Genomic DNA, 13,467 nt, shown 5'->3' on the forward strand with positions numbered 1-13,467 from the left:
GTGTGTGTGGCCTCCACGTGCCTGTATGACCTCCCTACAATGCCTGGGCATGCTCCTGATGAGGTGGCGGATGGTCTCCTGAGGGATCTCCTCCCAGACCTGGATTAAAGCATCCGCCAACTCCTGGACAGTCTGTGGTGCAACGTGGCGTTGGTGGATGGAGCGAGACATGATGTCCCAGATGTGCTCAATTGGATTCAGGTCTGGGGAACGGGCGGGCCAGTCCATAGCATCAATGCCTTCCTCTTGCAGGAACTGCTGACACACTCCAGCCACATGAGGTCTAGCATTGTCTTGCATTAGGAGGAACCCAGGGTCAACCGCACCAGCATATGGTCTCACAAGGGGTCTGAGGATCTCATCTCGGTACCTAATGGCAGTCAGGCTACCTCTGGCGAGCACATGGAGGGCTGTGCGGCCCCCCAAAGAAATGCCACCCCACACCATGACTGACCCACCGCCAAACCGGTCATGCTGGAGGATGTTGCAGGCAGCAGAATGTTCTCCACGGTGTCTCCAGACTCTGTTACGTCTGTCACGTGCTCAGTGTGAACCTGCTTTCATCTGTGAAGAGCACAGGGCGCCAGTGGCGAATTTGCCAATCTTGGTGTTCTCTGGCAAATGCCAAATGTCCTGCACTGTGTTGGGCTGTAAGCACAACCCCCACCTATGGATGTCGGGCCCTCATACCACCCTCATGGAGTCTGTTTCTGACCGTTTGAGCAGACACATGCACATTTGTCGCCTGCTGGAGGTCATTTTGCAGGGCTCTGGCAGTGCTCCTCCTGCTCCTCCTTGCACAAAGGCGGAGGTAGCAGTCCTGCTGCTGGGTTGTTGCCCTCCTACGGCCTCCTCCACGTCTCCTGATGTACTGGCCTGTCTCCTGGTAGCGCCTCCATGCTCTGGACACTACGTTGACAGACACAGCAAACCTTCTTGCCACAGCTCGCATTGATGTGCCATCCTGGATAAGCTGCACTACCTGAGCCACTTGTGTGGGTTGTAGACTCCGTCTCATGCTACCACTAGAGTGAAAGCACCGCCAGCATTCAAAAGTGACCAAAACATCAGCCAGGAAGCATAGGAACTGAGAAGTGGTCTGTGGTCACCAACTGCAAAACCAGTCCTTTATTGGGGGTGTCTTGCTAATTGCCTATAATTTCCACCTGTTCTCTATTCCATTTGCACAACAGCATGTGAAATTTATTGTCAATCAGTGTTGCTTCCTAAGTGGACAGTTTGATTTCACAGAAGCGTGATTGACTTGGAGTTACATTGTGTTGTTTAAGTGTTCCCTTTATTTTTTTGAGCAGTGTATATATATAGATAACTAAATGTATGGTGTTTTTGGTTTATGTCAGTTTCATTGTTTGTTATGCTATAAATTGTTATGTTATGGTTGTAAGTGGTAAAATGAACTAGAAAATGTCATATTTTGCAATTCTGAGTAATCACTACTTTAGTAAGGATATACTTTATTCAGTACTACTGCAGTTGCTAAATAATTCCAATAGATGGGAGCGTAAGACCATGAATGACATTTTAGAAGGTTAGTTTAGTTTTCTCCCTGGATACACCACCACTCCCCCTCACAGGAAAATTCCTGCACACGCTTTTTACTGTCCCTTTCCACACTGCTAACGCAAGAGGAACGACTGAAAAAGCATTTAACAGATTACTGTGAAATAATATAATGATGATTCATGTTTATTATTAGCTGTTTTTATGCTCATGTTTTGAAATTATACTTCATTACTATAACAATTATCAATAAGCCTGAACATTTATTTAGTCACCTCTGGTCAAGAAAACGTATTTTCCTAGTACATTCATTGTCAGATTCATCAACCAGCAGCGAGCACTCTGCCTTCTAGCACAAGCGAGGGGCATGTTGAGGTACATTTGCTAACCGCGAGGGTTGCATGATGTAATTCATTGGCGGGCTGGAAGACGCACTCTTGTCTTATTTATTCTGAGGTTGTTTAATCGTAATATTAGATATTTAAAAATGCATGTATACTAGGGTTGAGGTTGGAGCATCTGACTAGTGATTATTTACCAGGGGTTCAACACCTGCTATAGTCACTATTTAATTGCTCTTCCAAAAGCATCACAGGCCTAATACGAGATATATAGCTAACTAAAGTAATGAGTGACCATTTTAGAAAATCATGGGACATATATATTTTGGTTGCATGCTATTTTAAGTGAATCATATTGCTGCTTGTAGCCTATAACTGATGCTTTGTGGTCTTATGCTGCCATCTATTGGAAATATTTTGCTATTAAAAGTTATTAATTCACGTACAGACATTGGTGAGGCAGCTGAGAAATAAAGTGTATTAGATCAGTCTCAATCCTGCCCCACACCAATTGCTGGACTTTCACACAGAGGTTACTAGGTCACCCAATTCAAACCACATTTGAAAAATAAAACAAATGTGTCTTATTTATCAAGTGTTCTGTCTTGACATTATACATATAATAAAATAACAACAAAATAATCAAAACGCTATTTAATACTATAATTGTATTTACTAAGATAATATTATTACTAAAATAGTTTCTAAGAGTGTTCTAGGCTACCCTACCCTAGAATTAGGGGTTAGGGTTATGGCTAAAATAGGTTATAAGTAGGGTAAGAGTTTCTGTATAGCACTTTGTGACATCTGCTGGTGTAAAAAGGGCTTTATAAATACATTTGATTGATTGTTAGGCAAAAAACAGTATGGGTTTATGGCTCTCTTGCTCCTCCTTGTTGCCGTCTGTGGGTACTACATAACTCATTCATGACACCTGCTAGGCTCATAATCTGAGGTAGCAACTGCATCCGATCTACAAATCCATTGGCTAGACCATCCTGTAGTGGCTTCCTTTCCTCTTTACCATAGCCACTGCCCTAGCCTGAAGCGGGGTTGTTTCGGACGCATACAGTCCACACTCAACGTTTCCAAACGGCCAAACATTCAATGAGATCCAGGGATATAGTGCAACAAAAAATGTTTATTCTTCTTATCTAACAAAAAGGTATTCTCCAATCAACTTAAAGCAGAGATTACTTGAAATGCAAATACATAATATAATATGACCTGTCTGTCTGTATTTCTGTATGTCTATATGGTCAAAAAACTATACCGCTCCCGCATCTAGCAAGGACTCCTCCCCCCGAAGGCCCAACTTCCTGCCTTTATACTAACACAATTAACACAGTACAATGAATGGGCAAGAGGGGGGGCCAAAAACTGAGTTACACTAATAACAAATGAATATATCTCAATCCGGTAAATAAATCATAAAGGTACGTACCTAATATTTCATCATATACATTAATATTTAATATATTTACACAAATGTACATGGAGCTCAGTATGTTCAGTCTTTTATACAAAATATGCCCAAATCGGCTCTAACATACCGGCCCCTAATTGTTGACTGCACTGAATGCACAACAATTACTTAATATTCAAACGTAGAGCCAATACAAAAACATTCTATACCAGAGCACCATTACAGTTCATAGCTATATACAAATATACAAGGTGCCATATAGGAAAATAGTCCATAGATCTCAGTCTGAGTTGAAGTGTAAAGGTGTTCAACTTCCAAAAAATGTCAAGAGTTTGACGTCCACAAAATGTATGACATCAAAGAATGTAAGAGTACGACATCAACGAATCAGAGGTGCACGTGATTCAAAGATGGAGCCCTGTGTGTGTGTGTGTGTGTGTCTCACTTCGTCGCCTCAAGGAGCAGACAGAGTTTATTGATAGGTCTCTGTAGGATATTGGTCTTAGTCTTAACCATGACGCTCCGGACAAGACCTTTGGCCCCTGGCAAAGCCTTCACCACACGCCCCATTAGCCAAGAGTTCCTTGGGGCGGTGTCATCGACGATGACCACAAGGTCACCAGGACTGAAGTTTCTCTTAGTTTTGTTCCACTTGTTCCGCTCCTGCATAAGTGGAAGATACTCCCTGATCCATCTCTTCCAGAAGAGGTCAGTGATATATTGTACTTGCTTCCATCTCCTTCGTGAGTATAGGTCACTTCTCTGGAATAGTCCTGGTGGCAGGACTGGCTTTGCTTTCAGATGAAGCAGATGGTTCGGAGTCAGGGGTTCTAGATCGTTAGGGTCATTTGTTACAGTAGTGATTGGTCTGTCGTTCATAATCGCCTCAACTTCACACAAGGCTGTCTGCAAAGCCTCATCATCCAGTACTTGCTCTTTAAGGACTGAATAGAGGATCTTTTTCACCAGTCGGATCAACCTCTCCCATACCCCCCCATGGTGGGCTCCAGAGGGAGGGTTGAATGACCATGTCACTCCTTCCTTCAGTAATTTATTTTGAATCTTGTTGTGATCCAGCTCTTTCAGAGCTTCTCCTAGCTCTCTGTGTGTTCCAACAAAGTTGGTGCCATTGTCTGTTCTGATACTTGTTACTGGGCCCCTTCGACAGATGAACCTGCGCAGGGCATTGATGCAGGAATCAGTATCCAGATAACTAGCAACTTCTAGATGGACAGCTCGACTCACAAGGCAAGTAAAGATCACACCATACCGCTTCACATGAACGCGGCCTCGCTTCACCTCTATGGGGCCAAAGTAATCTATGCCCACATGGGTGAAAGGCGGCAAATCAGGTGCTACCCGATCTTGTGGAAGGTCAGCCATCTTCTGTTCCCCAGCTCTAGCTTGCATCCGCCTGCAGAAGACACAGCTCTTAAGGATCTTCCTTGCTAAGGAGTTGGCACAGGGTATCCAATATCGCTGGCGAAGTCTAGAAAGCATGTGACCTCTCTCAGAGTGGCCAACCTGCTCATGGATGTGGAGTAAGATCAGTCTGGAGATGTAGGAGTCTTTGGGCAGGATCATAGGATTCTTTAGTTCCGTAGGCATAGCAGCTTTGCTTAACCTTCCTCCTACTCTCAGAATGCCATTGTCAACTATTGGATCAAGCTTACAGATTGAGCCGCTTCTCTTGGCACATTGTTTTCCTTTTACAACTAGTGCAATTTCTTGTTTAAAGTGCTGTCGTTGCTCAAGTCGAATGATGACCTTTTCTGCTTCATCTAGGTCATCTACAGACAGACTTTCTTTTCCAAACGTCAGTTTGAACTTGTCAATTTGTTCCTTCAGTGAGTTTGTCAGACTCTGATCTGATCCTGGATCAGTTTGGGTGAGAACTTTCCTTTTCTGGCTTAACTGTAGTAGAAGTCTCTTCAGTTTCAGCATCCAGGCAACTGCTTTCTTCAAGCTGTTCCATGTTGAATAGTACTCAATCAGTTTGCTGGTCGGACTCTTTTCTTCCACACATGTACTGTTTACGATGACGTCTTTTCTCACCTCTGGATCATCTGGAGGGATGGAGCCAAGCTCCTCGGGGACTTTCGGCCATTGTGTTTCTGTTTTCTCCAGGAATTCTGGTCCTTTGCGCCATCTCTTTGAGTTCAGGAAAGTTTCAACATGTAATCCTCTTGAGGCATCATCGGCTGGGTTGTGTTTGGAGTTCAAATACCTCCACTGTTTTGCTTTCGATAGGTCACGGATCATAGCAACCCTATTAGCCACAAAAGTATGGAATCTCTTGGTATCGTTGCGGATGTATTTTAGCACCGACTGGCTGTCTGTCCAGAAAGTTGACTCCTCAAGTTCAATCTGGAGCTCCAACCTTAACATCCTGTCCACTCGCACTGCCAATGTTGCTGCAGCAAGTTCCAGTCTGGGGATCGTCATCTGCTTGAGTGGAGTCACCCTTGATTTCCCCAGTATGAATGCGATGTGGACCTTTTCCATAACGTTTGTGAACCTAAGGTAGCTTGCCGTGCCATAACCTTGTTCACTTGCATCACCGAAGTGATGCAGCTGTGCGGTCTTGATTTGACCAAAGTTCTCCGGCATCATACACCTGTTGATCTGGAATCTGGAGAGCTGGTCCAGCTCTGAGAGCCATCTCTTCCATGAAATAGAGTGTTCTTCAGGGATGACTTCGTCCCATCCACACTTTAGCTTGCAGAGCACTTGAAGAATTTGCTTTGCCTTTAATACGAATGGGGCGAGGAAACCTAATGGATCATAAATAGAGCTGACAGTTGAGAGAATACCTCTTCTTGTAAGGGGTCTGTTCTTGACAGTGACCTGGAAGGTAAACACATCCCTTTCAATGTTCCATCGGATTCCAAGTGCCCTTTCAACAGGCAGCTTTTCTCTGTCCAGGTCCAGTTCTTTTATCTGCTTGGCTTTGTGTTCATCAGGGATAGAAGCTAGTACAGTGCGGCTGTTGCTGACCCACTTGGTCAATTTGAACCCACCTTGAGAGCACACATCCCTGAGGTTTCTTGTGAGAGCTATGGCTTGTTCTTCTGTGGCCACTGACTTGAGGCAGTCATCAACATAGAAGTTGGACTTGACTGTTTGAATCACCTCTTCATCGTACCCCTCACAGTTGTCTTCTGCAGTCTTTCGCAGTGCAAAGTTTGCACAACTTGGAGAGGATATAGCACCGAAAAGATGTACTGTCATTCTGTACTCCTCCAATCTTTTGTTAGTATCACCATCCGGCCACCATAGGAATCGCAGGAAGTCTAAGTCATCTTCATGGACACGTACTTGATGGAACATTCCTTCGATGTCTGCCATCATGGCAATGTGCTCTTGCCGAAATCTTAGCAAGACTCCTATAAGCGTGTTTGCCAGGTCAGGGCCTTGAAGGAGTTCACTGTTAAGAGATGTACCTTTATAGGATGATGAACAGTCAAACACCACTCGTATCGTTCCTTTGCGCTTATGGTGAACGCCATGGTGTGGTATGTACCATACCTTGCCTTTCTCTCTGAGGAGCTGTTCTTGTGGTACCTTCTCGGCGTAACCTTTTGTTATCATCTCTTCCATGAAGCCTTTGTACTCTGCAGCGTAACCTTTGTCCTTCTTGAACTTCCTGATAATATTTAGAGCCCGCTGCTTTGCCATGTCACGGTTGTTTGGCAGGACTACATCTTTGTTGCGAAAGGGCAACGGTAAGTAGTAGTGATGGTCTTTGAGGGTTATGGAGCTTGATACTATCTCCATAAACCTACGATCCTCGGCTGACATCTCACTTTTCTCTTCATACTCTCTCTCAGGGAAGTCATGGTTGTACTGATTTACAAGAAGAACCCCCAGGTCGGCCATTGAGATACGATTGGCCATCACCGTAGGACGCCCGGATTCTTCTGCCATGGTACAACTGTTGAGAGGACCATTCATCACCCATCCAAAGAGGGTTTTCACTGCATACGGTCCGTTGCCTTGGCTATTTATGATTTGCCAGGGTTCCATTGCCTTTGGAGCATTTACGCCAATCAGAAGTTCGACGTCAGCATCAATCTCCTTCAACTGAACCTCTTTCAGGTATGGCCACCTTTTGAGCTCTTTCTGAGTGGGAATGTTCTCTCTTGTCACTGGGATCTTATGTTGGGTGTAGACCTTTGGTAATGCAAGAAATGTGTCGCCTTCCACATTGCCAATCTCTAATCCAGATATCTCAAAGCTCTTGGTAGGACTCTCCTGCCCCATTGTGCGTAGCAGAATTTCAGTCGCACTGCCTTTAGCTTGCAACTGCCTCATGAGTCTCTCCGTACAAAATGTTGCTGAGCTACCAGAATTGAGAAACGCATAGGTTAACACAGACTTGCTTCCATTTGCCACCTTTACTTGAACTGGCACAATTGCAAGTGCACAATCTGTACCGGCCCCGGTATCTTCACCAGCTTCCAGTGAAACAAGAGCACTGCTGACAGTCTCCTCCCGCTTTACTGCTACACCACTCATATCTGCCTTTTGAGATCTAAATCTCTCTCTTCCTTCAATGTGCAGGATAGTGGGGTGCTTTCTTTGACAGCTCTGACAGGTCATCCTTCTTTTACATTCTCTGCTTAAGTGTCCTCTCATCAAACAGCCAAAACAAAGGCCTTTTGATCTCAGAAACTCAACCTTGAATTCATGTGGCTGTGCCTTCACCTGTTGGCAGTCGACCAATAAATGCGCACCAGCACAAAATATACATGAGATACTGGGAGCATCAGAAGGGTAGGTGCCTGGTCTCTTTACTTTGAATGTTTGTTCTTTTAAAGGTTTTTCAGAGTCACAATCTGCCACTACAGCTACTGTAGTGGCAAAGCTGCTTCCCCTACTCTTGGACTTGAACTGCTGTTTAAAGTCAGCTTCTGTTTTGGGTTTTAAAAACCTTTTGTTGTACAGGGGATCTTGAATATCTCCATACAACGGATCCTGCAGTATTTTGGCCTGTTTTTCCATGAACGTTACCAGGTCACTGAACTGGGCCCTCAGGTGACTTCTCTCTAAAATATCACATGCCATAGACCTCCATTTTTCCCTTAGTTTGTAGGGAAGTTTTGACATGATCAGCTTTATGTTGGAGGGAAGATTAAGCTCTTCCATGTTCTGTGGGTCTTGCATAGCGTTACAGCAACCTCTTAGATAGAGTGCATAACCACCCAGTCCCTTTCCATCATCGGGTTTGATGTTTGTCCAGTTCCAAGCCTTTTCCATGTAAGCAGTGGTGACTTTGATTTCATTGCCAAAGTGTTCCTTTAACAACCTCTTAGCTACTGCATAGCCTCTTCTGGCTTCCATATGCAGACAACTACGGACCAGATCCTTGGGCTGACCAGAGGTGTATTGTTCCAGGTAATAGAGCCTATCCTGGTGACTGCTTGTCTTATCTTCTATACCATGCTCAAATGCACGCATGAATGGCCTAAAGTTTAGAGGATCACCGTCAAACCTAGGTATCTCCCTAACAGGGAGTGTGGCTTGTTTGTGCTGTAGTACAAGGAGGTCAGCAATTTCATTCTGCCTTTGCATGACAGTAGAGAGGTTATCATGGCTGGTATTATGGCTGATACCCGCAGTGTTGATTCTGTGTCAATTGCTAGACCTTGCTGTTGGCTGCTGAAGAGTGTGGTTTACGACTGTTTTCGGAATAGGGTTTGATGGCTTTGTGATCGGTTGTTGTAAAACTCTTTGTAGTGGGGTCTTTGGAACTGCACCTAATGCAGCAAACTCAACAGGTGATGGTTCAGGTTCCACATAGACCTCTGGTTCCTGTTTCTCAAAATAAGAGTTCATTCCATCTTCTTGGCTTAGTAAATGGGCTGCCACAGAATGGGATTGAGAAGTTGACTCGGTACTCTCCAGGACCTTCAGTTTGGCATTATATGCTGCTATGTCCGTTTCCAGTGCCATTTTTTCCATCCTAACATTCAGTTGAGCTTTCTCCAGTTCCAATGCATGCTTGTCTTGTAATGATGCTTGGCGAGCTAGTAGAGCTGCTCGTTCTGCCTCGGCTTTAAGGCGTTCAGAGGACACTGAGGAAGCAGTCTTAGAATACTTAGTTTTACTTGATATTTTTGACACATTGGAAATGCTGTCATGTGGTTCAATGAGCGTTTGTGGCTCAACTTCAGCCTTTTTCCATATTTCCACCTCTTTCAGGAAATGTTCATAAGTTCTCATTCTTGGTTGATAATAGTTAATGCTCTCCTGTTCCTGTTCCTCCTCTGTGACCAGCTCTAGCACAGATTCATGAGCCTTCTTAAAGTCATTGAGCACAGCATCAAATGCTTCAAGACTCTCATTCACAGTTGCAATGTTTCCTCCATCAACAAGAAGGACTTTTATTTCATTCATTTTGCGTGTACACACTCCAAGTTTGCCTCTCCGGGCTGCATAGAGTGAATTTAGATGCTCCTCTGCCCTCTCCAGTGGAGTCTTATTTGGGATTTCCTCCTCCATCATTCACTTTTAGTTCACTCAATTTACAATGACACGGTTGTTGGTTTGATTGTTAAATGTAATGCCCCTTTAGACCTCCTTTAATCTTTAAAAACACAGTCATCCATTTCAGCATATTGACCCATTTTGAATTGCACATGTGCAAGTTTGGCATTTTAGATGCGTTTTAAACATTTCATCCCGTTGAGGTTTTGTCCCTTTAATGAAGTTTTAACACGCAGTATCTTTAGATCCTTAAGTTGCATTCGTTGCGTTGATGGATTGCATTTCCACGTTAGGCCAAATATTAGATATATGATTAGGCTACATTGTGCATAGGATCTGTGTTTCCCAAACTTAAACTTCTTAATTGTTTTCACAGCGCTGTATTTTGAATTCCATTCCCAAGTTTATCAAACATTCCAATTATAAGCACATTTGCGCTTCCATAATATGCATGATCAAACGATCGCCTTGAACAGGGCAGCTCATTCATTCGCAGTGGTTACTCACGGCTGGCGAAATCTAGGAGTTCAAATCCTTCCAAGCGAGCTGTCCTTATGGTCCGAATGCAATTACAAATAGAACAAAATCCAGCGTGTGTCCGAACCGGAGATTTCCTTCCGGTAGTAATCCTTCACGGAGTTTTTTGACTTGATTGTAGTGGCTTCCTTTCCTCTTTACCATAGCCACTGCCCTAGCCTGAAGCGGGGTTGTTTCGGACGCATACAGTCCACACTCAACGTTTCCAAACGGCCAAACATTCAATGAGATCCAGGGATATAGTGCAACAAAAAATGTTTATTCTTCTTATCTAACAAAAAGGTATTCTCCAATCAACTTAAAGCAGAGATTACTTGAAATGCAAATACATAATATAATATGACCTGTCTGTCTGTATTTCTGTATGTCTATATGGTCAAAAAACTATACCGCTCCCGCATCTAGCAAGGACTCCTCCCCCCGAAGGCCCAACTTCCTGCCTTTATACTAACACAATTAACACAGTACAATGAATGGGCAAGAGGGGGGGCCAAAAACTGAGTTACACTAATAACAAATGAATATATCTCAATCCGGTAAATAAATCATAAAGGTACGTACCTAATATTTCATCATATACATTAATATTTAATATATTTACACAAATGTACATGGAGCTCAGTATGTTCAGTCTTTTATACAAAATATGCCCAAATCGGCTCTAACACATCCGATTAGACAATCATCACCCCATTATACCCATTTGGTTTGCAACTCAGTGAACCTGCGCAGCATTCGCTCAATTTGATGCCTACGAACTAAGATTTCGATGCATATCAAATTACCCAGCAGCCATTTAGAAACAACAAGTCGTCCAAAAAATGGTTATTTCTTAATTAAAAAATGTCTTCTGGCTGTTTAAAATCACCCACATCTTGAAAAAGAGGACAGGGACATGCGTTTTGTTTAGATTGTACACATTTTTCTTAAAACAAATATGGTTAACCATGACCAGAAAATGTTTAATGTTTGATGGCTATCCGCCAGCCATCGCTGAGAGGGAGAAGCCGGACAGGGGGAGCGTAGGCCAGCATCCATCAACGAGAGAGGGAGAAGCCCTCCACGGTATTTAACAGGTGGAAGAAACAACCAAGGAGCTCCATCGGTCCACAAGAAATGCAGGCAGCCAGTGATGATGTAGGGATAGCTAGGATAACTAGGATGCTGCTGGTAGAGTAGCTAGCTTAGCTAGCTGTACCGACTAGCTTGGCTAGCTAGCAGGTCGTTCGTCTGTCCCTCGAGGATGATGACGAATCCTCTGAACCACAAGATGAAACAATGATAGCGAGTGAAAAGGATCTGGCTACACTCATACTGTCCCTGACCGTAAAGCAAATTGAACAATAAACTTTGGTGTCTCAACACTGTAACAAACTCCGTCGTTGTTCCCCAAGATCACCTCAGACCACTCTGCTCCTAACTGGACAATATGCTTGGCGCCAAACCGTACGTGGACGCGGACAGTTCTGTATGGGGACATGAGCAGTGCAACACAATAAACTAAACCCAGTCTTGACAGTGGCTTACATTAGTAATATTCATTTTTCTTTTAAAGATGTAAAACAAACATTATGTTTTTTTATAACAATATTTTGAGATCTGGGCCCATATCCACAACGCGTCTCAGAGTAGAATATTGGTCGTATAAGTGCTGAGAATAAAGACATTTTACACTTATGGGTATAAATTAAAGCTATGCATGAAGCCTCTAGTCCCACCTAGTCGGCAGATATTTAGGACACCTCATGAGCTGTCCTAACCAGTTAAGAATTAACAGCAGGTGTCTTGATAATACTATAGAATAATGCAGCGAGTCAGTGGTTCCTGCGCCACATGTAATTGCTTTGGAGTAGTTCAAAATAATGTTTCTATATTTCTATATGATCAATCCATAAATAATATAGACCTACATGCAACCGTATGTCTTGTGCTTTTGGCAATGATTTCTGTATGATAATTATGTATAAGTGATACCATGTATGTCTGCATAGCATGTTGTCTTCATTTTGGCAGATTAACTCATTCTTATTTCTGAAGAGTAACTCAGGTTTTCGCCCAGCGTCTAAGGAGTTGGAGCAGTGGCAGGAGTTGGACCTATGGCAGAAAGGTGGCTGGTTCGAATCCCGTGCCGGGCGCTGGAAATAACAGGCGGGCTTGATCTGACCTGGAGGGCTGCTGGGTTCACATCCTCAAAACATTCACCTTTCGTTGATCAGAACTATAGAGGTTCTTCTTCACTGAACCCCAAAATATATATTACTTTTATTGGTTCCATACAGTTGAAGTCGGAAGTTTACATACACTTAGGTTGGAATCATTAAAACTCGTTTTTCAACCTCTCCACAAATTCCTTGTTAACAACCTATATTTTTGGCAAGTCGTTAAGGACATCTACTTTGTGCATGACACAATCATTTTTCCAACAGTTGTTTACAGACAGATTATTTCACTTATAATTCACTGTATCTCAATTCCAGTGGGTCAGAAGTTTTTATACACTAAGTTGACTGTGCCTTTAAACAGCTTGGAAAATTCCAGAAAATGATGTCATGGCTTCAGAAGCTTCTCATATTCTAATTGACATCATTTGAGTCAATTGGAGGTGTACCTGTGAATTTATTTCAAGGCCTACCTTCAAACTCAGTGCCATTGTTCTCTTTTACTTTACTTTCTTTTTACTTTTCTCTTTTTTTTAGTTGAAATTTGAAAATGAATTTTCCCACACAGCAGGAAATGCATACTTGTAATGTATTCAAGGTTTAAAAAGGCTTCTAAAGTTTATAATTTCCACTTCAAAATGTCAGACTTATTTTGCTATAATGAAAAATGTATCAACCCCTACAAAAAATTTCCATTAATTATAATCCACATAATATAATTCACATTTCCTGTTGCTGCAGGATGCTGCAGGATTATTTTCCTGCTGAGAGAAACTGGGTCAAATTAAGATATGGCATCTGTAAGTGCATTCATCTTACAATAGCTAGGTGAGACAACCACATATCACAGTCATATATACAGGATATAAACATTTTATTCTAGCTGAACAATGGAAATGTAGTGTTTTGCAAACAACAAAAAAAAAAATGCATACACATTTAAAATCTATGAATTACAAATCTGAGAAAAGTAATATCAGCAATAAATTATATA

General features: G+C 42.8%; 2 protein-coding genes across 2 annotated transcripts in view; both read right to left on the reverse strand.

The window, feature by feature from the left end:
- Window positions 1-13,467, reverse strand: part of LOC311140725 (NLR family CARD domain-containing protein 3-like) — a gene marked incomplete at its 3' end in the record, with an annotated part of 199,674 nt that overhangs the window by 11,760 nt on the left and 174,447 nt on the right. The window lies entirely within an intron of this gene.
- The window catches only part of LOC311142129 (ribonuclease inhibitor-like), a 28,440-nt gene that overhangs the window by 9,593 nt on the left and 5,380 nt on the right, over window positions 1-13,467 (reverse strand). The window lies entirely within an intron of this gene.

Source organism: Coregonus lavaretus (assembly GCF_964263955.1).
Source record: "Coregonus lavaretus genome assembly, chromosome: 2".
NCBI lineage: Eukaryota > Metazoa > Chordata > Actinopteri > Salmoniformes > Salmonidae > Coregonus > Coregonus lavaretus.